The sequence below is a fragment of the Triticum dicoccoides genome, chromosome 3B, assembly GCF_002162155.2.
Source record: "Triticum dicoccoides isolate Atlit2015 ecotype Zavitan chromosome 3B, WEW_v2.0, whole genome shotgun sequence".
Classification (NCBI taxonomy): domain Eukaryota; kingdom Viridiplantae; phylum Streptophyta; class Magnoliopsida; order Poales; family Poaceae; genus Triticum; species Triticum dicoccoides.
The window spans coordinates 865476375-865504214 of record NC_041385.1 but is presented as its reverse complement, the minus strand read 5'-3'; the positions used below and the strand labels follow the sequence as shown (position 1 = coordinate 865504214).

The following is a 27840-nucleotide window of genomic DNA, read 5'->3' as shown; positions in this document are numbered from 1 at the left end:
ATGGCTTGCTTAGCGTAGTTTATCTTCTGCTGCATATTAACTAGGTCATTTCTATTGTCTGTCTTCAAAACTTCCATGTTTTGAAGTCTTTCACAAAAATTGCCTATTCACCCCCCCCCCCTCTAGTCGACACTAGCACTTTCAATTGGTATCAGAGCAAGGTGCTCCCTTGTTCTGTGTGATTCGGTTTAACCACCTGGAATTTCAGCTATGTCGACTGTAGGATTGAGGAACATATCTTGTCCAACCTTTGACGGTCATGAGTATCCCCGTTGGAAGGCCATGATGAAGAAGCGACTCATGTCCATGGATAGCAAACTGTGGACCGTCACTGAGATTGGCCTCACCGATCTATGCAAGATGGCGGAGGCCGATGACATTCGCAAGTACACTCTATTGAACCTTACGGCGAAGGATGTCATCTGCTCTCATCTGTCCCGAAATCAGTTCAGGAATGTTATGCACCTCAATCACGCGAAGCTAATCTGGGACCGGCTTTCTGAGGTCTATGAAGGTCATCGCACTCGTCATGATCCATGGTTTGAGGACTACAAGGAGTCTCTTAAGGATATGACCTTTGCGCCTGAATTATCAGCATCCTCATCATGCCACATGGCAAGGGGTGATAAGGTAACTGAATGCTATCTCTCTGAATCTAGCGATGATGAATCAAGTGATGAATTTGGCCCCAGTTATGACAAGCTTGCTTCCCTTGCCACTAAACAGCAAAGAATCTTGGAAAAGGTTCAAGACATGCTTAGTAAGACCGATGATATGTTGGGTGAAGAAATGGATCAGTCAAAAGCTTTGGCTGATAGTCTTCCGAGACTTCATGCCAAGTTTGACGCCCTTCAAGATCAACATAATGCTCTCTTGTCTGATCATGAGAAGCTTTCTTCTGAATGTCTTCAAAGAAAGCTAGACATTGAAAAGATAAGAGTGGATTATGAAGATCTTCAGAAGGAGCATGATTCATTACTTGCTCAACAAATCAGCGTTACCAGGATGGATTTGAACCACCATGTCTAAAATGCATTGAGCATGATAACGCTACATTTGTTGCTGAATGTTCCACTGCTGCTACTATTTCATTGTCTTCACCTACTGATGTGGTTACTAACCCCTCTGCGGAGGATACCACTTCTATTGCTGATGAAAATACTATGTTGAAGACATTGCTTGAAATAGGGATGTACAAAAGTTTGAAGGGACATCAGACACTCTGCGATGTCCTCAAAAAGCAGATTCTGAACCGAAACCCTAGGAAAGAGGGTGTTGGGTTCGAGAGGAAAATGAATGCTGATGGTTCCTACTAGAAGCCTGAGCAGTATCCCAAAACCACTTGGGTTGCTGTAAAGGAACCTTCAGCGGATCCATCCACTTTATCTGGATTTACCTGTGCTAATCCTATTATCATTGATGAATCCTTTGATGCAAACTATAAACTGTTCAAAAATCAGAATGGTGAAGTGTTTGCCAGGTATATTGGTACTAACTGCATGAATGGACCTCCTATGAAGAAGATCTGGGTTCCCAAAAGCTGCCTTGAGAATCTTCCAGTGAATGTCATCATGACACCACCAGGGAAGAAGACAAACCCCAGACCAAAGGCATCATATGGTCCAACGGCTTCATACGAACACAGGACTCACTTGAGTGACCCTAACGCCAATGTTTTGCAGGGAAATCATACTCAGACTCATGAATATGAGCATGTGTCTTCAAACCGCTATGTTCATAGAACTAAGAACTTTTCTGCTTATTCACATGAGTATCACTCATCTCCTGCAAGGCTATTTGCTAGGGCTTCAAAGCCGAAATTCTCAGATGCTGCACTTAGACTCATTGCTTCTAAGCCACCCCTGAAAATGTCGGTGGTGAAGAAGAATTAACTCTCTTTTGCAGAATGTGGTCTCCAGCCAGCAATCAAAGGCGTCCGATATTATTGTTGGGGACCTAAAACATAAAGGGACGCATGATAAAATGACTTACTATGTATTCCACATATGAATCTCTTATCTGTCATACTATGTGTTCTAATCTTGATCTAAGCTGTGATAATCCTAGTGTGCGTCAAATGCTTATGCTTCACAACATACCTTGTGAAGCCTAACTGCACTGTAGGGCATGTCACCAAAAGCTTCAGAATGGATTATTGACAGCGGATGCACGAATCATATGACTGGTGATCGAAGTCTTCTCATGGACTCAACCTTACGTCCATCCGACAAGAGTCAAATCACATTTGCTGACACTGGTAAAAGCAAGGTATTGGGTCTAGGTGGAGTTGCAATCTCTAGGGATCAACACATGGATAAAGTGATGCTTGTTGAATCCGTTGGGTTCAACTTAATGTCTGTCTCAATGCTTTGTGACTTAAACATGATTGTGCTATTTGGAAAATATCGTTGTCTTGTACTAATGGAATCTGACAAGTCTCTAGTCTTTGAAGGGTATCGAAAAGATGATCTATACATGGTAGATTTCTCAGCAGGTCCACAGCTTGCTGTATGTCTTCTCACAAAAGCTTCAGAATGCTGGCTCTGGCATCGAAGGCTAGGACATGCTGGCATGAGGAACTTACACTCACTCGTCAAGAAGAAGCATGTCATTGGCATCGAGGATGTCAAGTTCAACAAATATCATTTGTGTGGTGCCTGTGAAGCTGGGAAGATGACAAGGGCGAAGCACCCCTCGAAGACAATCATGACAACATCTCAACCCTTCGAGCTGTTACACATGGACTTATTTGGACCTACTCACTACTCCACCCTCACAACAACTGCTTGTTTGTATGGCTTCGTCATTGTTGATGTCTACTCAAGATACACATGGGTTCATATAATTCTCTACAAGACTGAAGTACAAGATGTCTTTGGACGATTCGCCAATCGAGCAATGAACAATTATGGCGTGAAGATCAAGCATATCAGAAGTGACAATGGCACTGAATTTAAGAACATAGGACTTGATCTGTATCTGGATACAATGGGAATCACTCATGAGTTCTCTGCTCCATACACACCTCAGCCAAATGGCATCGTTGAGCGCAAAAACAGAACCCTCATTGAGATGGCTTGAACAATGCTAGATGAATACAAGACACCAAGAAAGTTCTGGCCTGAAGCTATTGATACAGCATGTCACATCATCAACCGTGTCTACATCCATAAGCTTCTGAACAAAACATCCTATGAGCTCCTTACTGGCAAGAAGCCAAATGTCAGTTACTTCAGAGTATTTGGAGCTAGATGCTGAATCAAGGATCCCCATCGCAAGTCAAAATTTGCACCTAAGGCTCACGAAGGCTTCATGCTTGGCTATGGAAAGGACTCACACTCCTACAGAGTCTTCAACCTCTTTCTCTACAAGATCGTCGAAACCGTGGATGTGAGATTTGATGAAACCAATGGTTCACAAAGAGAACTCCTGCCAAGTACACTAGATGAAGCTCCTCCAAGCGAATCTACCAAGCTGATGGGAACTGGTGAAATCATGCCTTCTGAAGCACAGCCTGAAGAGGAACTTATCATCTCTGCACCAAATCAACCTGAAGACAATGCTCAGACCGAAGACAATCCTCCCAATGATGACAATGATCAGCAAGAGCAAAGTCTTCGTCCTGTTCATCCTCGTGTTGCAAATGAAGTACAAATCGAGAAGATAATTGACAGCATCAATGCGCCTGGTCCGCTTACTCGCTCAAGAGCAACACAACTAGCAAACTTCTGTGGGCACTTTTCATTTGTGTCAATATCAGAACCCAAGAAAGTTGCTAAAGCTTTTATGGAACCTGAATGGATTCAAGCCATGCAAGAAGAACTTCAACAGTTCAAGCTGAATAATGTTTGGGAACTTGTCAAGCGACCTGACCCTCGCAAGCATTACATTATTGGAACAAAATGGATATATCGAAACAAGCAAGATGAGCATGGCCAAGTCGTCAGAAACATAACACGTCTTGTGGCTCAAGGATATACTCAAGTAGAAGGAATTGACTTTGATGAAACTTTTGCTCCTGTGGCGAGGCTTGAAGCTATTCGCATACTGCTAGCCTATGCTAATGATCACAACATCTTGCTATATCAAATGGATGTGAAGAGTGCATTTCTCAATGGCAAGATTGAAGAAGAAGTATATGTCGCTCAACCAACTGGCTTTGAAGATCCAAAACATCCTGATATGGTGTACAAGCTAAACAAGGCACTGTATGGCCTCAAACAAGCTCCTCTCGCATGGTGTGATACAATCAAAGACTTCCTGAAGAGCAAAGGCTTCAAACCAGGATCCCTCGATCCCACACTCTTCACAAAGACATATGATGGCGAACTATTTGTGTGCCAAATATATGTGGATGACATTATCTTCGGCTGCACCAATCAGATGTATAGTGATGAGTTTGGATACATGATGAAACAGCAATATCAGATGTCCATGATGGGAGAACTGAAGTTCTTCCTTGGTCTTCAAATTCGTCAACAAAGCAATGGCATCTTCATATCTCAAGAAAAATACCTCAAAGATTGTCTGAAGAAGTTTGGAATGGAAGACTGTAAAGGCTACACGACGCCAATGCCAGCCAGACACCATCTTGGTCCCGGCGACAATGGTAAAGAGTTCGATCAAAAGGTATACCGCTCCATGATTGGTTCTTTACTTTATCTATGTGCATCTAGGCCAGATATTATGCTTAGTGTTTGCATGTGTGCTTGATTCCAAGTGGCACCAAAGGAATCGCATCACTTAGCTGTGAAGCGAATTCTTCGATATTTGGCTTACACCCTAACACTCGGATTATGGTATCCCAAGGGCTCAAATTTTGATTTGGTTGGATTCTCAGATGTTGATTATGCTGGTGACAAAGTGGATCGCAAGTCTACATCAGGCACACGTCATTTTCTTGGTCGATCACTTGTCTGTTGGTCTTCAAAGAAGCAGAATTGTGTATCACTCTCAACTGTTGAATCTGAATACATTGCTGCTGGATCCTGTTGTGCTCAGCTTCTATGAATGAAGCAAACTCTCAAGGACTATGGCATCAAACTGAAACAAGTACCTCTCTTCTGCGACAACGAGAGTGCCATCAAGATAGCCAATAATCCAGTCCAACACTCGAAGACAAAGCACATTGAAATTCGTCATCACTTTCTCAGAGATCATGTCATGAAGAAAGATATCGATATCATTCACGTCAACACTGAAGAGCAACTGGCAGATATCTTCACAAAGCCCTTAGATGAGAAAAGGTTTTGCAAGTTACGGTGTGAGCTAAATATCTTGGAATCCTCTAATGTCCTGTGATCAGGCACACATCCTAACTCTTATGCATGTTGATGACTTAGATGCGCAACACACAAAGTAATGTATATCTTCAATCAATGAAGATTTACACTCTGAGTGTGAATACATTAACATGGAATTTGACTTTGGAGCGCCACGATAATTGTGCGTCGTGTCTGGGTCTAATACTTCCTATACGATGGGTAACGCCACCACCAAATTTCTCTGTTTGAAGTGTTTCACTCATGGCGTTATTTTGCAATGACTTCGCATTTGGTTTCTTCAGTTTCAATTTATCTTCATGATTTTCTGCACTTTGATGATTTGATTGCTTTCTGATATATATATATATATATATATATATATATATATATATATATATATATATATATATATATATGTGTGTGAATATACTAGTGTTCTGTCCTCTACATCATTCACTTATAGCTATGTCTTCAAGTTGAATCTTCTGAACTAAGTGAATGTGATCGGACCCTAACCTCTCTATGCTTTCTATCTCAAACTCTATCTGTCCAAATCATATGCATTCTATTGAAACTGTCAAATGTCTTCTCTGTGTCCTAGTCAGCAGAAGGCAAAGAGACAAACATTAAATCTGATTTACATGACTTATCTTTATTGTTGAAATTCGGAGAAGCCGGAACAACTCTCCGACATGCCTGGCGGGCGTGGGAACGCGGGACAACTCTGAGTATGTTGCATGCTTGCCACGTGCCCCTCAGATGTGAACCGCCAGGGGCACCAGCGTAATTGCGTTGTGCCGCTCACCTACTTATAAATACTTGTCCCATGCGGTAAAGAAATCCTTCTTCCACCTCTCCACCTCGTCAAAACCCTAGCGCCACCGCTAGCTCTCGACGACGCCGATGACGAAGCGCTTAGCTGCCGCGACTTCTCCGACGTCGTCCTCACGCCGGCCGCGGACATCGTCCTCTCCGCCGTCGCCGTAGGTGTCCTCCGTCGCCAAGTTAGGGCACGGTGGGCTGAGCTGCTCGGTCTCCTATTCATCCCATCTAGCAGTACTTCGTGCGGTAATTATAACTCTAGTTTTACCACCTTTTTGATCTTCAAGATTCATCCTGTTTACTGAAAGTGGTTTCTGCCTATTCAATGTTAGATCTATTCTGTCTGCATCTCATACTGCCTAGACAATTCACTTAGATTTCCTGTCTAGTTTGATTCCTCACTTGTACTTATTCACGGATTGGTACAAATCTGGAACCAACTCACCTATATAAGTGAATGTCTTCGCATCATGAGGTCAATGTCTTCAAACTGATTTATCTTCAAAATCTTCTGAGAATGCATACGACCTCTTCCCCTTCCCTCGCATCTCTAATGCTGTCATAGGTACATGTCCGTGGGAGAATCCCTTGGTTCTCATAGTCTGCATTCGTTTGCAAAATACTTACAACATCATATCAATTCTCCTGAAGCTAGTTCCTTCTTGACCAGCAAGCGTAAGTCTCTGAAGCCTTTGAACGTATTGAAGCCATTCAGTTTGAAGTTCATGACTGCAGAAAAATCAGCAAGGAAGGGTGACAGACAGCGCAGAGAAGGAACATCCAAAGATCTGCCTAATGACCTAGCAGAGCTCTACAATACAGATCCTGAAGAGACTTATCATCAGCGCAAGACACGAATCCAATGGATTCGAAGCTATTGGGCTGAAGAATGGTTCAAGTACAAATTCACGACCAAGGAATATGAAAAGAAGAATGCTATCAAGAGTCTTGGGGTGATATTCTCTATCGAGGCCTTCAACCCAAGAACAGAGCTGAAGCTATTGCACAAGACTTCTATCCTTGCATGGTCCGTGGACCTCAACCTAAGAATGCCGATCCCACATCATTACTCTCGTGTCGTGATGATGCTCTCTTCAAGCGCAACTTCCAGCACGCAAAGGCTTCGGCCAAGGAAAACAAGAAGTCATTGGGATTAGACTTCAACCCTGGTCCCTCTGCTCCTCGTGATGACGGCTCTCGTGATGTAGAACCCAATGTCATCAGCCCCTTCTCTAACCTTGACGGCCTCATCACCTACATCTTGGTTCAGGGTGCCAGAGTAGATCATTCTGATAATGATGCTGACACTGATGAAGCCCGAGCTCCTCCTCCGAAGCCGCAGAAGCAAAAGAAGCTAAAGGCTTCTAAATCAGCACCTCCAAAAGCTTTACGTGCGAAGCCTCTGGACACTGCACCTCCTGAAGCTAGTGTGCAGTCTGAAGATCAGTCCCGTATCTCCAAGAAGACGGAGAAGAAAAAGCAACTTGTTAGGCATACTGATCAAGCCTTGACTCCTGCCGCCATTCTGCGCGAAGAACCTATTGATCTGTCCAGTGATGAAGATCTTGCTGATGATGCCCTTGAACAACTGATAAAGAGCAAGGAAGAAGCAGAAATCTTCAACAACTTGCCTCTCTTTCATGTGGCAATCATCCATAACTTCATTGATGAGTGGTTCGACACCCCCAGTCTAAGCTTTGAAGATTTGCAGCTTCCCATTGGCCTTAGCGTCTCTTGCTCAGCACATCGTTGAGATGAAGAACAAAATTGATTATGAGAAGGCTCAGTTCTAGAAGCATGTGGCGAAGCTCAGTGTGCAAGATGTCAAAAACTTCAAGGTCATGCTGCATGAGCTCAAAGAAGCCTTTCTAACGAAGCGCCAAGAAGCGCAAGGCTCTCGTGAGCGCATGAAGAGTTTGGCTGATAAGTGTGTGCTTGCCTACAATGAGGCTGAGAAGCGCTAGTCTCTTGGCCATCCTGGCATTGACCCCAGGATGGCTGCAAAGAAGAAGAAGAAGCTCTCTACTGCCCAACCTGTGCCTTCTAGTCAAGAAGCCCCTCGCATTATCTTCCCAAGCAGCATGACTGGCTCGAAGCCAAAGGTCACCACAACCGCTTCAGAACAGAAGAAGACGAGGGCTGCCGAGGCTGAAGCCAGAAAGAGGAAGAATACTGAAGCCTCTGATGCCGCTCCCTCCAAGAAGAAGTGCAAGACCAAGAAGACTAGGGATGCTCCCACAGAGCCCTTAGTTGTTGAACCCATTTCAGTGGTTTGCCCTGCGTCAGAACATCAAGAAAGAAGGATGATAGTTCATGAGCCTGCTTCCATGGAGGCTCATGAAGCTGAAGATATTCCAGCAGCTGAACCCACCGCTGCTGAAGACATTGGTCATGATGACAATGTTGAAGATGATGAAGTTCTTCCTTAGATCGAACACAACGTGGTATCATCGCCTGTTCTTACGATCAGCGAACTCATCAGCATTGGTTGTCCTCTGACGCCAATTGCTCAGGATGCATCGTGGGCTGATCACCCACAGCAACAAGACTCCCCAAGTACTCCCCAACAACAACAACAAGCTACACCACCCGTGCAAGAAGAAGATGAAGACTTTGAGGCCCAGCCAACTCCATCTCAAAAGGCGTTGCCAGCACTTCGCAGGCTTCGCAAAGGACAAAGGCCTCAAGTCCCTCTGTCGAGTGTTCCAGAAGGAGAAGTGCAACGCCAACCTGTTGCACGTCAAGTATTTTCTGAACCCACTCCAACTGTGAATGTCTCCATGTCTGAAGCCCAAGCTGCTGAAGACATTCCGGCTGCATCAGCCGAAGAGAATCAAGAAGACGTGCGTGTTCCTACTCCCCCAGTTATTGAAGAAGCTGTTCCTGATGTGAACGTGCCAGTGCCCGACCCTCCTGTTCATCAAGAGGAGGTTGAAAATGTTGAAGCTTCCACCACCAACGCCAATGAAGCCGATGACGTTGTCATGGCTGACGCTAATGTGGAGCTTGAACCGGCCACTACGCCTGAAGCTAATGAGGCCACTGCACCTGAAGCTAATGAGGCAACTGCTCCCGAAGCATCTGTTGTGCAACCTGAAGCCTCAGCTGTTGCCACTGCTCCTGTTCCGCCACCAAGGCCTCATACAATTGAGCAAGCATACAATCATGGTCAGCTAACCACTGTTCGATGGCCCATTCTGGTACCTCCGCCTACTACCTCTGGACCTCAATTTGATTATCATGTTGAGCATAGGCCTCAGGTCCAGAAGCCAAAGCCAAGACTGCCAAGGTTTCGAGGTACTGCACACTCACCAGGGTCCTTCAATGCTAATGGCTTCAAAAGCCAAAATACCTTCTTTGACAGCGCCAATAACCCCTACTCCAAACCAAGGATATCATCACATTGGTTCTGGAGCTATCAGCAGAGAAGCTATTACTCCTGCGTTCTATATGATCAAGGGCGCATTTTCCCTCATACGCGCCTTGACACTGAAGCCATTGCTGGACTGCCGTGCTTAGAAGAAGCACCTGATTGCTTTCGTGATGCTGGTCTGCTCAACTTTCTGACAGATAAAAGAACACTGGAATGAATAGCTATTGCTTCAATTCTATTCTACTCTACACATTCACGGCTACAACAGAGATATCAAGACATGGGTCCTCGAGTGGATGACCGGAAACGTTCATCATGAAGCCAAAGCTCTTGACATCATTGAGCATATAGGGCTAGCCACTCCTGGAGAGCTATATGAACCTGATTGTCAGCTACACTGCAATGCATTGGAGAGCATCTTCCATAAGCCAGAACCCAACATGAGCCAGATGTTGAGCATGATGAAGCCCTTGCCATCTGACGCTGAATATCCAACAGAGTTCTTTGTTGAAGACCTCGAGTATCTGCCATGCACAATATATCATATTATCTGGCGAACTCTATGGCCTATCAAAGGACATTCATCAGCAGCCAAACTTGAAGGAGCTATGAAGACTTTGGTCGTCTACATTCTCAATGGCATCAGCTTCAATACTCAAGAATTCTTCATCAGGCAACTTGCTGCTTCTGGATCTGATCTGTTTGGTCTGAAGTTTTATGCTCCATGGGTCATGCGCCTCATCAAGCGACACTCATCTGTCAACTATCAACCATCTGCTCGCAATCATCTAATCTTTTCACCAAAGGTTGATATGTCAGTTGAAGCCATATACTCTGACCCTGCCAAGAAGCCTCTTTGTCTTCAGAATGCCGAGCACCAAAGCTTCACTCAACCCATTGAAGGTGTTCAAGCAGCAACACGAATCTATCCATTGGATGGAAATACTCGTCTGCCTCATCGAGCACCTACTGAAGCCACTGAAAGCACCATTGCCCAAAGGCCTCGGAAGCGTTCTCGCGTTGTCAATGACCGAGAACTTCTTGTGGCCCTTCATTAGAAATAGGATAAACATCACTTTTGGCTCAAGAGACAGATGCAAAGCCTCTTGGTGGATGTCAATCGCATTCGAAACCTTGCCACCAAGAATGCATTTGTTGCTCATGAGACTTGCCGGCGATCATGGAAGAGCTTGACCCTGCTTAGTGCTGAAGCAGATCTTCAAGGCGATGGCTTCAATGAAAGATAACAGTTTGACTCCACTCCTCCACGGACTGCTGTCCTACGTCGCACTCCATCTCTTGAAGACTCTGAATATTCTTCCTCCACGACAACTGTCAATGCCAGAGTGATCAATGATGAAGATGATGCTACTTCACCACCTCCTACGACTGCACGCATCGACACTGCACCAAGTTCGTCTGCACCGCCAACCAACGATGATAACCCTGCCGCTTCACCTACTCATGAGGACGAGTAGATGCTCTATGTCTTCAAACCTTTTTGGTCCTTACTGACAAAAGGGGGAGAAGCGTATGAGTTGACAGTCTTCAAGCGGGTTCATATGGGCGGTTGCATTATATTTTGCCTCGTGCTTACAACTCTTGCTTTTTAAAACATTTAGTTCTTTGAGTTGTAACACCTAAACTTGATGGTCGTCTGCTACTTATTTGCTTTACTGTGATGCGATGATAAATTCCGCATGTGCAATGATAACTTTCGCACTTAGATCATTCTGTAGACGTTCATTTTTCATTATGCATGTCATTCTACTAGCTATATCATTTCATGCATGATGAATTGTCTTCATAAGTTGAAGTGGATGTCCACAAGTACAACCTGCCATGTGCATTTGCATTCCAAAAGCAAATTACTTATATGCACATCTTCAGGGGGAGCCCTTGCTACTTATGAAGAGAATTTCCTATCCTTTACAATTTCACATACTTTATCCCCGTTGAAAACTTCAACCAGTTTGTCATCAATCACCAAAAAGGGGGAGATTGTAAGTGCATCTAGTGCCACCCCTAGTTGGTTTTGGAGTATTGACGACAAAGTTGGTTGAGGGACTAATGCGTTTGTGAGAATTGCAGGATAACGCAGGTAGTGTCCCTCATTGATTCGGTTTATCTACCGGAGATGACCCCTAAAAATGTATGAAGACATTGAAGACAATGGTGGTATGAGAAGATATTCATATTGAAGACTGTGACATGAGAAGACACTGCGTGAGGACTGTGGAGCGCGAAGACTGTGTGGTTTCATTGTTTCCTTTTCTTCTTTGTTGAGTCATAGGAACCACCATACTGTTAAGTGGGGTCCAAGTGAACTAAGTCAGAGTGACTGAAGTGATGCTCAACCCAAATCCTATGTCTTCGAGCGAAGACAATGAGAGCAAATCTTATCCAGAGCTGGATGAGTCAGCTTTGCTTGTAGCCCAAGTAAAGTTGTAGTGTGTGTTTGAAATCTGACCGTTGGAACACGTGTCAGTTCCTTAGTGACCCAGGGTCATTTCGGACAAATCAGGTCGGGTTGCCTTGTGGCTATAAATAGCCCACCCCCTACACCATAGATTGGTGGCTGCTCAGAGTTATTCTACGGCTTTTATCGTTTGAGAGCAACCCACCTTGAAGCTTTTGAGAGAGAGAAATCCTTGCGAGGACAAAGCCCAAACACCAAGAGCCAAAGAGTGTTAGGCATCACTGAAGTCTTTCTGTCTGTGTGACCTGAAGACTTATTACACTTGAGGACTGTGTATCCTCCAGCCGGTTAGGCCTCGTGTTCTGAGCATCCAAGAGTCATTGTGGATTGCCGGTGAACGAAGTCTGTGAAGGTTTGGATGTCTACCTTTAAGACTTACCAGAGTGATTGGGTGAGGACTGTGTGTCCTTAGCTCAAGGAGAATACAGTGAGGACTGTGTGTCCGGGACTGGGTGTCCTCGAGTTTAAATACTCAACCGCTCCAATCAGACGTACAGTTGTCACAGCAACTGGAACTGGTCCAACAAATCTTGTGTCTTCAACAAGCTGGTTCTATCCCTTCCCTTCCTTTACTTAAGTTTGTCTTCGTGAAGTCATTGTCTATCTGTTGTACTTGTTTGACTTCATTGCTTGACTACTACTGTTGATTGGCTTCATACCATCTTCCATCCTGATCCCTACTACTTAGCTGCTATTAGTCCTGTACTTTCACATCATTGCATACTTGACTATGGCTTGCATAGGGTAGTTTATCTTCCGCTGCATATTAACTAGGTCATTTCTATTGTCTGTCTTCAAAACTTCCATGTTTTGAAGTCTTTCACAAAAATCGCCTATTCACCCCCCCTCTAGTCGACACTAGCACTTTCAGATTGACGGTAGCATCTCATCCTTCCATCGTGCACTCCTCCTCTCCGACTGGGACGTTGATGCCTCGTCCCCACGAGGCCACAACACCAAAGACGCTACCCGGCAAGCAAAGGTTGAAGAGTGTCTGAGAGTTGATCTACAAGAGAGGTTATGGAAAGCTAAACAAGCAAATGATTCCTCTGGCCAACAACAAAGTCATCGAGCAGGGCCTGGGTGCAGGCAAAGTTGACATTGCGATTCTCGCCTGCCTGCTTCTTCTCGGTGACAGCCTTCTCCTTCTTCTCGAAGTCAATAGCCGCAGGCTTCTTGAAGTAGGTTATTCTGGGTTGAGAATGCGGGCAGAGAGGTTATGGAAAGCTAAAAAAGCAAAGGATTCCTCTGGCCCGGTGCTAGCAGGCACATGTGGTCAAGGCCGAATTGGAGATAACATGCACACAGGGGCCGATGCCTCGTCCCCACGAGGCCACAACACCAAAGACGCTACCCAGCAATGGGTTCATGGAGACGTGTGGTTGGCGGTGACTCTTTCATGAGATGGACGGAAAGGATCAACGAAGGCAGGGAGGAAGATCCAAGTGGCCCGACTAATACAGAAAGGGGACGATGAGGACGATGGCCGCAGGCATGGCAGAAGGCACCCACGAGATTCCCGGAGACCAATTTGCAGCTTCATTCAGTCCTCCTACTTTTATGATGGACGCCGACTTGACCCGCGACGCGGTGCTAGCATCGCCAGAGAGGGAGGGGGCCTGCGCCGCCTCGATGGTAGACTTGATGGCAGGGAGGAAGATCCGGCCCGATTCCTTCAAAGCCGTATAATACAGAAGGCCCCAGGGCGGAGGCCAGCTCTGGACTGAAGAAGGCTACGGTGGCGGTGACTCTTTCAAGAGATGGACATAGAGGAGCAACGGAGGCAGGGAGGAAGATCCAAGCGGCCGACTAGCGCACAACTGCCAACGAGAGCACGCACTGCAATATCAGTCTGCTCGTCGTCGACAAAGGACCCCAAGGTCGGCAACTTCACGTCCATCTAGGCCGTCGTCGACTCGCTCCCAACCATCAACCTCGTCCGTGTTGTTAAATTTTTTTCAAAACATTTTTACCGTCGAACAGTATCATCACCTCCTTGACCAAATGAACGGCTTACTGCTAGACAACCTCTCTCCGCCATGCATCACATACTACTGGTTGGCGGTGACTCTTTCATGAGATGGACAGAAAGGATCAATGAAGGCAGGGAGGAAGATCCAAGTGGCCCGACTAATACAGAAAGCGGACGACGAGGACGATGGCCGCAGGCATGGCAGAAGGCACCCACGAGATTCCCGGAGGCCTAGGGCGTGTTTGGTTTCTTGTATAGCATCTGGCTCGTACCCACCATGCAAATACTGGACGTTTACTGGACATTTGGTACCCTGCATGCCTAACTGGGCCAGGCCCGATGGATGCAGAAAACGCCTCGCAGCCAGGCTGAGCGGAAACGCAAGTTTCTCGCGTAGCACGCGTGCAGGCTCGGGATGTTACCACCCAATATATGTCTGTTAGTCATCCCTATTAGATACGTGATCAGGACTAGGGCCACACCATCTCCAGCACCGCCTTTTTTCGCCCACTTGGATCTTCCTCCCTGCCTCCATTGCTCCTCTCTGTCCATCTCTTGAAAGAGTCACTGCCGCCGTAGCCTTCTTCAGTTTAGAGCTGGCCACCGCCCTGGGGCCTTCTGTATTATACGGCTTTTAGAGAAAGCTGCTTGCCACATGTAATTTCGACTAGCCCTTCTTGTATTTCTACCCGCTGCCTATCCGAGGCCTATCCGAGGCCGCCGCCCGCTCCCTACATCAACACCGCCCCCGCCCTCCTCCACATCCTTCAACGCCGACTGCGCCCGTCCGCCGCCTGTCCGAGGCCGCGGCGCCGCTCTCCGACGCACGGCCGCACGCCGCACATCCCGCCCCTGCTCTTGCCCACGGCGGCGTTGCCCTCCCCGTCCGCCTCAACATCCTCTGAAGGTTTTACATTTTTTGATTTTTTGTGAATTTATAGTGCCTCATTGATTTTTTGATTTTTTGTGAAGCGCCGGCTTGATGGTAGACCTGATGGCACGGAGGAAGATCCGTCTCGATTTCGTCAAATCTGTATAACACCAACGACGATGATGATGAGGAGAATCCCAGCGACACCGGCGCCAACAAGGAAGCTGAGGAGCAAGGGTCACTAATAATCAGTGCCTTGTTGAGTCTTAACCTTTTTTGAAAATAAGAAAAAGCCAGTTTTTGTAAGCAAGAGGTCGGCCTCATCTTCATCATCGATGCAATCATGACATATGTCGCCGGGAGACTCCTACTCATCGTCGGCGCCTATGCTACTCTCTCCATTCCACCTTTCACTGGAGTAGTCACCTTCTGCATTTGGTGCCCTTGGTGGCTTCTGCCTCGACGATGATGGTGTCCTGCTCGGCCGGAGGAGAAGCAGATATGCCTCGACGACAGACGCTATGCTAGGCGTGCTTCCCACGCAATTCCCTCGCCGCCGGTCAGCCTCCACCGCCCCTCTCTAAGCCGGGACTCGTGGATTCTTCCTCAACATGCTGACCTACACCTCCGCTGGCGTGCCTCCTCCCCGGTGGTAAGCCCGCGCCTTGCCTCCCCTCCTTTCCTCTTGTCGTCTAGGTTTCTTCCATTCGCCCGGCCATGGCTTATCAAGCACGCCGTCTAGGTTTCCTCTCGTCCTCCCCGGCGAGCTTACCAAGCACACCGTCTCCGAGGGCACCAAGGCCGTCGCCAAGTCCCCTGTATCTAGAAGCAGTGCAAAGTACACCTATGTGCGAGGAAGTTTTGTTTGTAGTTTCTTCATCATATCAAAAATCATTTATTTGATGTCGGTCATTATTAGTCGATTATTTGGTTTGTGATACAGTTGCGCACCAAGTCTGCAATTATGTAAAATTGGTTATATCTTAATTGCGCACCAAAGCTTTATATTGCTTCCATTTGGGAAGCTGGCAATGTCTATCACCATGGCAAACATAACATTCAAAACAATAAGCCGATCCACCATCGCCCTCAAGAGGTATAAGGCCATCCACCATCGCCCGATTCAAGCCCATGTGGCATCGCAAAGATCTGAAGATGTACCGGAAACTAGAAATAAAAGAAGGGCTAGTCTAAATTACCTTGTACTTGTCGTACTGCGCCCAATATTCTGCATGCTGGGGCTCCTGGCCCCATGGCAGGTCGTAAGCAAAGTGGATGGTCGAAAGAGGCATCACGGAGGAGACGTTGGTTGTGTCCATCATGTATGGGGGTGTGGAAAATGGGAATGCGAGAGACGTGCTTAGGCTTATATTGAACAAAGGGGGCACACACGTAGGCACTGCTGGCCAAGCTTCCCACCCTCTCGTGGTTCCAGACAACATGGTAATACCGTTGGTCAAAAATTTATTATCAGCCTCTCGTGGTTCCAGAAAGTTTGGTAATATACGTGAACCCAAACTGTTACCAGCCTCTCGTGGTTCCAGAAGATGTGGTAATATCATCTATCCAAACTTTATTATCAGCCTCTCGTGGTTCCATAAAGATTGGTAATATAAGTGAACCACAATCTGTTACCAGATACTCGTTGTTCGAGACAAATTGGTAATACCGTTGATCCAAAGTGTATTCTCAGCCTCTCGTGGTTACAGAATGGTTGGTAATATCTGTAAACCCCAATCTATTACCATCCTCTCGTGGTTCCAGACAACATGGTAATATCATTTATCCAAACTTTAGGTGTACTAGAGCCGCTGCGACGCCCGGAAGACTGTATCCAACGAAATTGCGTCCAAGTTTTAGGAGGTCGGACTGCCCAAAAGAAGGTTGGAAGGAGCAATTTCTCCTGTACGAACTGATGTAAACGCAGGAGGGGGGACATCTCAGTGCGGCTCTTCCCCGATAGCAACGGCGGCTGCGGCGTGCACGTACAGGCAGACCGCGCCCCGCGGCTGGGGCGAGCTCGTGCGCAGGTCGCCGGCGGGGCATGCGGTGTACTGCCCGTGGGGGACGCCGTATTTTTGGTACACCCCGTCGACCTCCTCGTTACAATTGGCAGCCTCCTCCACGGTGTCGAAGCTGCCGAGCCACCTCTCGGCTTCCGCACTGGAGATCCTCGCCCCGAACTTGCCACTAGCTGTTGGCACACGCCGCGGAACTTGGTCCGGGCTTCGACGTGGCCGGACGGTGCGACCGAGACGACACCACCATCATCAGCCGCGGGCTGGCTAAAGTCCGATGACGGCGTCGTCTCAGTCGCACCGTCTAGCCATGTCGACGCCCGGACCAAGTTATGCGGCGTGTGCCGGCAAACTAGCGGCAAGTTTGGGGCGAGGATCTCCAGGGCGAAAGCCGAGAGGTGGCTCGGCACCTTCGCACCGCGGAGGAGGCTCATCGATGCAGTCATGGCATATGTCGCCGGGATGGGAAATCTTCTTGCCACACGTAATTTCGACTAGCCCTTCTTGTATTTCTAGTTTCTGGTTCATCTTCAGATCTTTGCGATGCCACATGGGCTTGAATCGGGCGGTAGTGGATGGCCTTGAATCGGGCAGACGCGACGACAGAGGGCTTGAATGGGGCGACAGAAAAGCGATTGATTCATCTGATTTGGAGGAGGGCGACACGACAGTGGAGAGGTAAGATCTCGCGGCATGGTATGTCATCGGACTCCTCCTCCTTGGTAAACATGCGACTGGAGGAGATGGTGGCGCCGGTTGTCACCCGCGCCTCCCTCCCATGCTTCCACTACCAGCCAAGAGGTGGGAAACCACCATCATGGTGGTTTTCCACCTCCTCGCCGGCCTCGTTCTCGTGGAGGCGGACGCAGCGGAGATGCCATCTCATGGAGTGTTGCGTCGTCCACACACTGCCGCAGTCCAGCTCGGACGAGGAGGACGATGGCCACAGGCATGGCAGAAGGCACCCATGAGATTCCTGGAGGCCTAAGAGCCGCAGGAAGTGGGACTTGGTCGAAGATGGATGGGCGATGTTTCCTTCAAGAAAAGCTCACTGATTGCTCCGAGGCGGCGGGGCATCTGGGACCAATAGGTAGACGACGATGATCTGATGTATTCTCTTTTCGAGAATCATCAGAGCATATCATCAGAAGGAAGAAAATAAAACCATGAGAAAGTCTCTGCTCCTTTGGTTGCACAACATGTACACACATGTCATTAACCGTGTTGTTCTTTTGAGCTGAGCACACACCAAGCTCCAATGGCAGAGAATGGAGATCCTCGCCCCAAACTTGCCGCTAGTTTGCCTTGCCTCCCTGCGACGGCTCCGCCACTCAGGCCGCCTGGATGCGCCATTCTGCCCACGGTCGCGTCTTTGCCACCCCCCGTCCCCGTGCAGAGGGGCAGCGTGCGGCCGTTCGTTTGGTCAAGAAGGTGACGATATTGTTCAGCGGTAAAAACGTTAATCAAACTTTCAAAAAAAAAATATTAACAATGCAGACGAGGTTGCGCGTATAAGGTGGGCAATTATGGGTTGTCTGGCAAGGAGACGGGCATGTATCAACGGGCGCGGCGTGCCGCCGCACGGACTCCGCTAGTATTAGCTAGTATATAACAGTCTATCAAGTCGCAGTGCAGTGCGTGCTCTCGTTGGCAGCTGGGCGATAGTTGGGCCACTTGGATCTTCCTCCCTGCCTCCGTTGATCCTTTCCATCCATCTCGTGAAAGAGTCACCGCCAACCAGTAGTATGTGATGCATAGCGGAAAGAGGTCGTCCAGCAGTCACACGCTGGAGGCCGGGATGCGCGTCCCGCTGCACGGTTTCTTCTCTGACGTTCTCGCCCACTTCGGCATCACTCCTACCCAGCTCGCACCGGATGGGTGGCGCATCATGGCGGGCTTCCTCGCCCTCTGCCACTCCGACGGCATGCCGCCGGACAGAACGCGGCAGGAGGAGGCTCTCCCGCGCGGGGACGGTGCGGCGTGGGCAGGATATGGTTGCTGGAGTGGTCGCCGGCAGTGGGGCTGCCCGACGGCGGCGAGAGGCGGCGGTGAGTTGTTGTCGAAATTGGTAGATCAATTTTATAGGGGTAATAATTTATTTTTTGGTTTGCAAAAGAGTTAACTAGTGTTTTTTGGGTTTGGAAAAGAGTTAATTAATTGACATATGCAGGCGCGTGATGCATCAGTCCGTTTGGGCTGGTTAGATAGACTTTCACCGAGGAGTTCAGCCTTTCTTGGCCCATATCACTGTGCGCTGGGAGATAAGAAGGCACGGCACTCTGGTAGAGGAGCCGGTTCCAGCTCCTAGCAGCCAGGCGGGGGCGGCGACCACCACGGCGAGTCGGCGACCGGCGGCTACGCAGGTGCGTTCCTCCCCCCTTCCCCTCTCTTCCCCACCCCTTCTCCCGTCGCTCCCTAGCCTTCTTCCCCATCTGTGCTCACATGGATCGGTCACCCTGTGCCACGCCCCTCTAGTCGGCGGTTGCTCAGGACCGGCACTCCCCGCCGTCCTACCCGCACGCGGTGCTCCGCCCTCCTTAGCCACGCGCCACCGCCTCACTTTGCTACGCCCTCCGTTCTCCACGATGGCCATAGGAGTTGCTGCTCCTTTTCTGCACAAACTACAGATCCACCATGGGTCCATGGCCGTACGAGCTGCCAAGATTTTGGATTTCGTTTTATGATTTTTACCGGTCAAAGGCGAAATGGGCGAAATCCGTTTTTTTCGGAAAATTTCGGAAAAAATCGGACGAAAAGCACAAAACAAAATTTGAAATTTAGAACGAAAGATGAACGAAATTTAAACGAAAAATGACCGAAATTTTCTGAAAAAGGCTTGAACCAAGCAGAATCGCATTCAACAGGTGAAAAATTGAAGCCGAATCAACTGATTTCCCAAGTAACAATCGTTAAACTGAATACAAGATACGAAGGGCAAAGGGACGGCCTTCCCAAGCACGTAGTGCTGTAGCTCAAACCCCGGCACTGCTGGCGCCTACATCCGCCGTTGACCCGGTCTTCGCACGCCATGGAAGAAGTGGATTGGAAGTAGAAAAAGGAGGAGGAGGATGTGGACTGCAGTGGAGAAGGATGGGATCGAGGAGGCAGGGGGCTTGGCTTGCATCGCTCGCAGGCGGCAGCCGCCGCCGCCGCTGCTGTGTACAGAGAAGCGGGGGACGCAAGATTAGGGTTGAGAGGCTTCGGTAGAGCTGTTTATACCATCTGCGAGCGTACCTGGACTATGGGCTGGGCCGGAAATTCAAAATGGGCCGAAAGTTTTGGCCGGCTTGTATTTTTACCGGGCCTGGACGGGATGGGCGAATTTCGGACGAAAACCTGAAATTCCGGACGAAATTCAAAACTCTGAGCTGCTGCTCGTTTTGTGCAGCCACAACTGCTCCACCATGGGTCCATGGTCATAGCCTAGATCTTCTTCTCAAACCACTCCATAATCCTAAAGATCCCTCTGTTTTGCATTGTTTCTAATTTTTTTTCTACACTTTTGTCTATTGTGCAGATTACGGAAGTTTTGTCGATCTGCTGGCTGATTCAAGGTATGTGTCCAAAATCCCCTCAAATTTGCATGTGGTGTCTTGTTGCCATGTTTTACATCTAGATAAGTGAACTTTACAGCTCAATGTCGGATCGGTTGTAGTTGGTTGAGTGGATAACTGAAGAAAATAAAAGAAGGAAGAGGAAAAATAATTGTTTCGACTAAATTGTTTGCTGAAACATGTGCTCTTGCATTAGCTAGGTGACCAGGGGACCTATGCAGTTTTATTGATGATGAGAACAAGCATAAGCATAGGAAATATTGTTTGGAACTATCATATTTGAGTATATGAGGTAGGACTAGGGTTCCTACTAGCGCGGTTACGTAGGTTGTAGGGATGAGGTGGAGGTGGACGAGGGCTAGAGCAGGCGCACCAGCGAGTGGGCGCCGTCGCGGCTATGGTTTAGGGGCGCGGCGGTTGGCTGGTGTCGGCTAGGGTTCCGGCTCCTCAGGGAGCCGGGCAACAGAAGATGATAATATCTTTATTGCTTGATCTCAAACGATGTCTTACAACTAGTATTTATAACTTTAGCCTAAGATAACTTGCCTAAAATAACTTGTCTAAGATAACTTGTGGGTCAAGCCCCTTGTACTAATGCCAGGTGGGCTTCTTCCGGTTATAGACCAAACCAGTCATAACATCTCTCCCCGCCTGCGCAAACAGCTCGTCCTTGAGCTGAAAGTCTGGATAGTGTTGGCAGAATTCGTCACGCTGCTCCCAAGTAGCCTCCTCCTCCGGAAGGCCTGCCCACTGAACGAGGATGAACCAGACGCCACGACGGAGCTGCGCCTGCAACACCTTTGTCGGCTCTGGAAGAATGCGACCATCGGCGATGGGAGGAAGCACCGGAAGAGCCGCCGGTGGCTCGCCACGGAAAGGCTTGAGCAGCCCCACATGGAAGACATCGTGCATGCAAGCGCATGCTGGAAGCTGAAGACGATAGGCCACCTTCCCAATGCGCTCCAAGATAGGGAAGGGCCCATCGTAACGAGGGTCGAGCTTGCGCTTCGCGCGCGGGTCGAGTGACTGCGTAGAGCAGTGGAGAAGACGCAGCCACACCCAATCACCCACCGCGAACTCCGCCTCACGATGATTATCGTCATAGTAGTGCTTGGCCAGCTACTGGGCTTGAAGGAGACGCTGACGAACCTCAGCAAGCATCTCGTCACGAGTGCGGATGAGGTCACCCGCAACCTCCGTCCGGGCTGTCTCCGGATCCACCGGAAGTATAGGCGGGGGTGGTCGACCATAGACCACCTCAAATGGCATAGCGCGCAGGGCGGAGTGATAAGAGGTATTATAGCAGTACTCCGCCCAAGAGAGCCAGTCCACCCAAGCGCGAGGCCGATCACCTGTCACACAACGCAAATACATGGCAATGACCTTGTTAACCACCTCGGACTGACGGTCCGTCTGAGGATGGAACGCCATACTCAGGCGGAGTTGGACACCCGCCATCCTGAAGAGGTCGCGCCAGACATGGCCCGTGAACATTGGGTCTCGATCACTGATGATCGAAGCAGGGAACCAGTGTAGACGGACGATGCCGTCGAAGAAGGCCCGGGCCACGGACGCCGCTGTGTATGGATGGCCAAGCGCTATGAAGTGGGCGTACTTGGAGAAACGGTCGACCACCGTGAGGATGACCGACTTGCCGCCCACCTTGGGAAGGCCCTCAATGAAGTCCATGGATATATCCGCCCAGACCTTACATGGCACCTCCAAGGGCTGGAGTAACCCGGCCGGCCTGAGGGTCTCTGTCTTGTTGCGCTGGCATGTCTGACAAGACTGAACCCAGTCGCGGAACAGGGCGCGATCGCCAGGGATGTAGAAGTCGGCGTGAAGACGATGGAGGGTTTTCTGCATACCCTCATGACCCGCCGAGTGGGCGAGTTGTAACACCTGGTGACGGAGATCATCCTGCGCCGGAACAAAGACCCGGCGCCCATGTAGGAGCAGTCCGTCAGAGAAGCGCCAAGGCTCCTCCAGGTCGCCGGCCGTGAGCTGCTGCTGAAGATGGACGGCGTCGTCGGCCGTCGCAGTGGCGCGGCAAATGTCGGCGAAGTGGCCGAATGTCGGCCCGAAGCGGATGCAGAGGGCCGCCCCGGCAGACTCGTCGGGGGAGGAAGCAAGGTCGGAGTCGCGACGGGACAGCACGTCGGCCACGGTGTTAAGGCGGCCCGGCCGATACTCGATGGAGAAGTCGAAGCCGAAGAGCTTGCTGATCCACTGGTGCCGCGGCACGGTCGACAGCCGTTGGTCCAGCAAAAACTTCATGCTATAGTGGTCGGTGCGAATCTGGAAGGACCGTCCCCACAAGTACGGCCGCCAATGACGAACGGCCTGTACAAGGCCAATCTGCTCCCGCTCATAGGCCGCCAGCTTAAGATGACGCGGAGCGAAAGGCCGGCTGAAGAAGGCAAGGGGCCCATCGCCCTGATGAAGCACGGCGCCGAACCCTGCGCCCGAGGCGTCACAGTCCACCACGAACGGGCGGTCGAAGTCGGGCATCTGGAGGACGGGGCCCGTCATGAGGGCCCCCTTTAGGGCCTCGAACGCCATCGTCGCTTCGTCGTCCCAGGCGAAAGCGTAGCGGCGAAGCAACCGCATGAGGGGTGCCGCGATGAGCGCGAACTCCCGGATAAATTTCCGGTAGTAGCCGGCGAGGCCGAGGAACCCGCGGAGAGCCCGCGGCGAGTGAGGCGTCGGCCATGCGGAGACGGCTGCCACCTTGTCGGCGTCCATAGCCACCCCGTCGGCCGAGATGACATGGCCCAAGTAGGCCACTGAAGGCGTCCCGAACAAGCACTTCCAGCGCTTAAGGTGGAGGTGGTGCGCTCGAAGCTCGTTGAAGACGATGGCGACGTGCTGGAGGTGCTCGGCCCAAGACGCACTGTAGATTAGAATATCATCAAAGAAAACAAGCACAAACCGGCATAAGTAGGGCCTGAGGACGTTGTTCATCAGAGCCTGGAAGGTCGCCGGGGCGTTGGTGAGGCCAAAGGGCATCACCAAGAACTCGAAGTGGCCGTGATGAGTCCGAAACGCCGTCTTGGCGATGTCATCCAGGTGCATGCGCACCTGGTGGTACCCGACCGGAGGTCGAGTTTGGTGAAGAAGCGCGCCCCGTGGAGCTCATCGAGGAGCTCGTCGACCATCGGAATAGGGAACTTGTCCTTAAGTGTGACAGCATTAAGGGCACGGTAGTCGATGCAGAAACGCCATGTGTCGTCTGACTTCCGGACGAGAAGCACCGGTGCGGTAAATGGCGAAGTGGAGAGCCGGATGATGCCTGTCGCGAGCATGAGCGCACACTGCCGCTCCAACTCATCCTTCTGCAACTGTGGGTAGCGGTAAGGCCGTACCGCCACCGGCGCGGAGCCTGGCAGAAGATGTATACGGTGATCGTACGTGTGGGCGGGCGGCAACCCCTGTGGCTCGGTGAAGATGTCCGCGTGCTGTTGGAGGAGGCTCTCCAATAGTGGGTGCTCGGCCGTGGCGGTGGTCGCGGCCAGCTGGAGCGGAGTGGTTGGGGAGGCATCCCCAATGCCGTCCCACCGAATGCGGCGGCCCAACCGCCAGAAGGTCATCGTCGGCGCGTCGAAATCCCATAGAATAGGACCAAGAGTGCGCAGGAAGTCGACGCCGAGGATGAAGTCGAAGCAGCCCAAGTTGATGCCGGCGCAGGTGACAGTGAAGTGCTCGTCGCCGATAGTGATGGGCACGTCGCGGGCGAGCCCGTGGCAGCAGAGACGGTCGCCATTAGCGACTGTGACTCGCAACTGCTCACCACCGGTTGGCTGTAATGCAAGGCGCCGCATGGTGGTCTCCGGCAGGAAGTTATGCGTGGACCCTGTATCCACGAGGGCCACCAGGCGCTCGCCCTCGATCATGACCGGTAAGAGCATTGTCCGTTCATCACGGATGTCGGCCAGCGCGTGTAGGGACACCATGAGGGCGGTGGTCGGGGCGGCCACGGGTGCCGCTGTGGGCTCCGCAAGGGCTGGAGCGCCGAGGCCATCCTCCAGTGTGTCCTCCTCAATCTCGTCTGTCGTCTCCAAGTAGAAGAGGCGGGGACAGACATGGCCCGGTGCATAGGGCGCATCACAGTTGAAGCACAAGCCCAGGCGCCGGCGTTCCAGCTGTTTCGCCTGAGTGAGGCGCCTGAATAGCCGCGTCGGTGCCGGGGTGGGTGCCGGGGCGGCTGTGGACGACGCCGGTGCTGCCGGAGACGACCGGGGAAGCTGTCGGCTCCCACGTGGCGCGGATGGACGCGTTAAGGCCTGGGCGCGCTGCTCGAACGCTCGGGCATAGTACATGGCCGTCTGGAGGTCTTGGGGCCCCTTCATCTCGACATCCACGCGGATGTGGTCGGGAAGGCCGCCGATGAAAAGCTCTGCCCGCTGTAAGGCCGTCACACCGGGCGCATGGCACCCCAGGGCATGGAAGCGGTCGGCGAAGTCCTGCACCGTGGAGGTGAACGGCAGGCGGCCCAACTCGGCCAAGCGGCTCCCGTGGACCGGTGGTCCGAAACGAAGAAGGCACAACTCTCGAAAACGATCCCATGGGGGCATGTCACCCTCGTCCTGCTCGAGGGCATAGTACCATGTCTGGGCGGTCCCGCGGAGATGGTAGGAAGCCAGCCAAGTATGCTCCGACGCGGGTGTGCGCTGTCCGCGAAAGAACTAGTCACACTGGTTGAGCCAGTTAGGCGGGTCGTTGGAGCCGTCGTATGTGGCGAAGTCGATCTTAGCGAACCGGGGCGGCTGCTGGTGTGGCGCGCCCTGGCCCACTGTCTCGGCGGTGCGTAGGGTGGATGATGGTGCGCGGTCCATGGTGGAAGGCCCGGCGTAGTTCCCGGTGGCGCCCGACGCCTCGGGCTGCAACGGGAAACCGGACGGCGGACGGGCCCCCGGGTAGGCCGATGGCGGCCCGTGAAGCCAGTCGGGGAGTGGCGATGGCGACGACGAAAAGCGGACCTCCTGGATCGGAAGCCCGCTTGGCGACGACCAGCCCAAGTTAGGGCTGGGATGGGGCGGTGGAGGACCCTGCTCCGTGGCCACTGGGAGTGACGGCGCGGCGGGAGACGGCGCGGCCGGCGCGGTCCAGGTGGGCCACTGCGGCCCCGTGGTGGCGACGAGTGGCGCGGTTGCCGTCGCGAGCGGCGGCGGCCACTCCGGCCAAGGCGGCGGTGCGGCCGCCGGGGCATGGAGCGCCGGGTAGCCTCCGGTGATGGCCCCTGGTATCGAGTACCACGGCAGCGCCTGCGGACCTGCGGCCATGGCTGGATTGAGTGGTGGAGGCGGCCCGTACGGACTTGCCAGGTAGAGGTGGATGCCCTGGACCGCGGCGACTAGGTCGTTGAGGACGCCGGCCATTGCCTCCTGTGTGAACTGCTGCGGCTGCGGGGGAGGTGACGGCGGCGGCGTATGTTGGACGGGGGTCGGTTGCCGCCTGTGGCCTGGCGCGGTGCCGGTCGCCGGGAGGGTCGGCGCCGAGAGCGACGCCGTGGCGCCAGCCGAGAGCGAAGCCGTGACGCCCGGCACGGAAGCGGCGACGGTGGAGGAGTTGGCGGTAGTGGCAGTGGTGGAGTTGACGGGCAGCGGCGGTGATGGCGGCGGTGGCGGAATTGGAGGTGGCGAAGACATGGTCGAAACCCGGGTACCTGATACCAAATTGGTAGGACTTGGGTTCCTACCAGCGCGGTTACGTAGGTTGTAGGGATGAGGTGGAGGTGGACGAGGGCTGGAGCGGGCGCACCGGCGAGTGGGCGCCGTCGCGGCTAGGGTTTAGGGGCGGCAGCGGTTGGCTGGTGTCGGCTAGGGTTCCGGCTCCTCAGGGAGCCGGGCAACAGAAGATGATAATATCTTTATTGCTTGATCTCAAACGATGTCTTACAACTAGTATTTATAACTTTAGCCTAGAATAACTTGCCAAAAATAACTTGCCTAAGATAACTTGTGGGTCAAGCCCCTAATACTAATGCCCGGTGGGCCTCTTCCGGTTATAGACCAAACCGGTCATAAAAATATGTCTTGTTTGGAACTATCATATTTGATTCTTTGTCTTGTTTGGAACTCTCATATTTGAGTTTATGTACCGTTTGGTACTATCATATTTGAGTTTATGTACCGTTTGGAACTATCATATTTGTTGTATCTATGAATATTTGAGGCTCAAATATTGTTTGGAACTATCATATTTGAGGCTGAAGCATTGCTTATAATTTGTGTTATGTTATCATAAGAAAACATTTTTGTTATTGTGTGACCATTTGTGTTATTGTGATTCATTTCTAGATTATCTATTATTTTTACGGGTATATATTCTTTAAATTATAAGTGCCCGGAGTGGGTGGATAGCGGCGCGTTTGTGCTGTGCGAGTGGTGGCATGGAGGAGGGAGGTGAGTGCAAGGCGGAGGAAGAGATCATGCGGGTTTTGTTCCATAGCGGGGGAGAGGGCAGGGTTTCTTTTTCAGGGGGGGCGTGTGGTGTACGGTGCTAATTAGTGTTGGATAGGTGGGATTAGTGTATCGGTGGTGCGCTCAATGTCGTTGGTGCTCAACATCGGAAGGATTTGACATTCAGATTTTGTGATAGAACGGTGTAGATGATGATTTGGATCTGCCCTCTCTTGGTAGTAGATTGTAGATGTATGGTCATTCGCTCAATCTCACACATTTGCTATTACATTGCATAACTTCTGTTATTTTTTCACAACGAATGCTCAGATACTGATTCTTAGCTCTGCCACTGACCCTGAATCGAAGGTGTGAGATTGACGTGGACGTGGTCAGGGAAGATGTCGCAGGGGAGCTCCCTTGCTATGCCGAACAAGTGTAAGCCGACGTGTTCAGGGAGGATGTCGCAGGGAAGCTCCCTTGGTACGCCGAACAAGTCTAAGACGACCAAGCATCTTACGGTGGATGATATTGATGTGGCGTATCTGGATAAGCATCTTCCGTTGATCCCCTGTCCTGAATGTAGAGGTGAAGAACTTGTTGTGAGGCTCGTTTCAAAACAAGAGCATAGCTGGGGGGCACATTTTGTGAAATGTGAGGTAAGCATGTTATTGGATTTGATTTCCACTGAAATCATATGTTGCTCCCAATAATACCCCCGTAAGTTTTGATAAATACATTTATGAGTACAGGAAATGACTCTGAAGGGTCGGTTTGCTGAACTTTTTCGGTCAAATATATTTTTGAGCATTCCAGATTTATTAGATCAAGATGTAGTGACCGGTGTTGCTTTCCTGTTCATGTTGCCATCAAAGTGACCTGTGTTGCTTTCATATGCATGTTGCTTTCAAAGTGACCTGTGTTGCTTTCAAAATGACCTGTGTTGCTTTCATAGAGACCTGTGTTGCTTTCAAAGTGACATGTGTTGCTTTCAAAATGACCTGTGTTGCTTTCAAAATGACCTGTGTTGCTTTCAAAGTGATGCATGTTGCCATCAAAGTGACCTATGTTGCTTTCATATGCATG

General features: G+C 50.5%; 1 long non-coding RNA gene across 1 annotated transcript; it reads left to right on the top strand.

Annotated features, from left to right (window-relative positions):
* The first annotated feature begins 19103 nt into the window (after positions 1-19103).
* Positions 19104-27580, top strand: LOC119282779. The gene is made up of 3 exons (XR_005138871.1): positions 19104-19162; positions 20317-20353; positions 27124-27580. It is a non-coding gene; the product is annotated as an uncharacterized LOC119282779 (long non-coding RNA).
* The last annotated feature ends 260 nt before the right edge of the window (positions 27581-27840 follow it).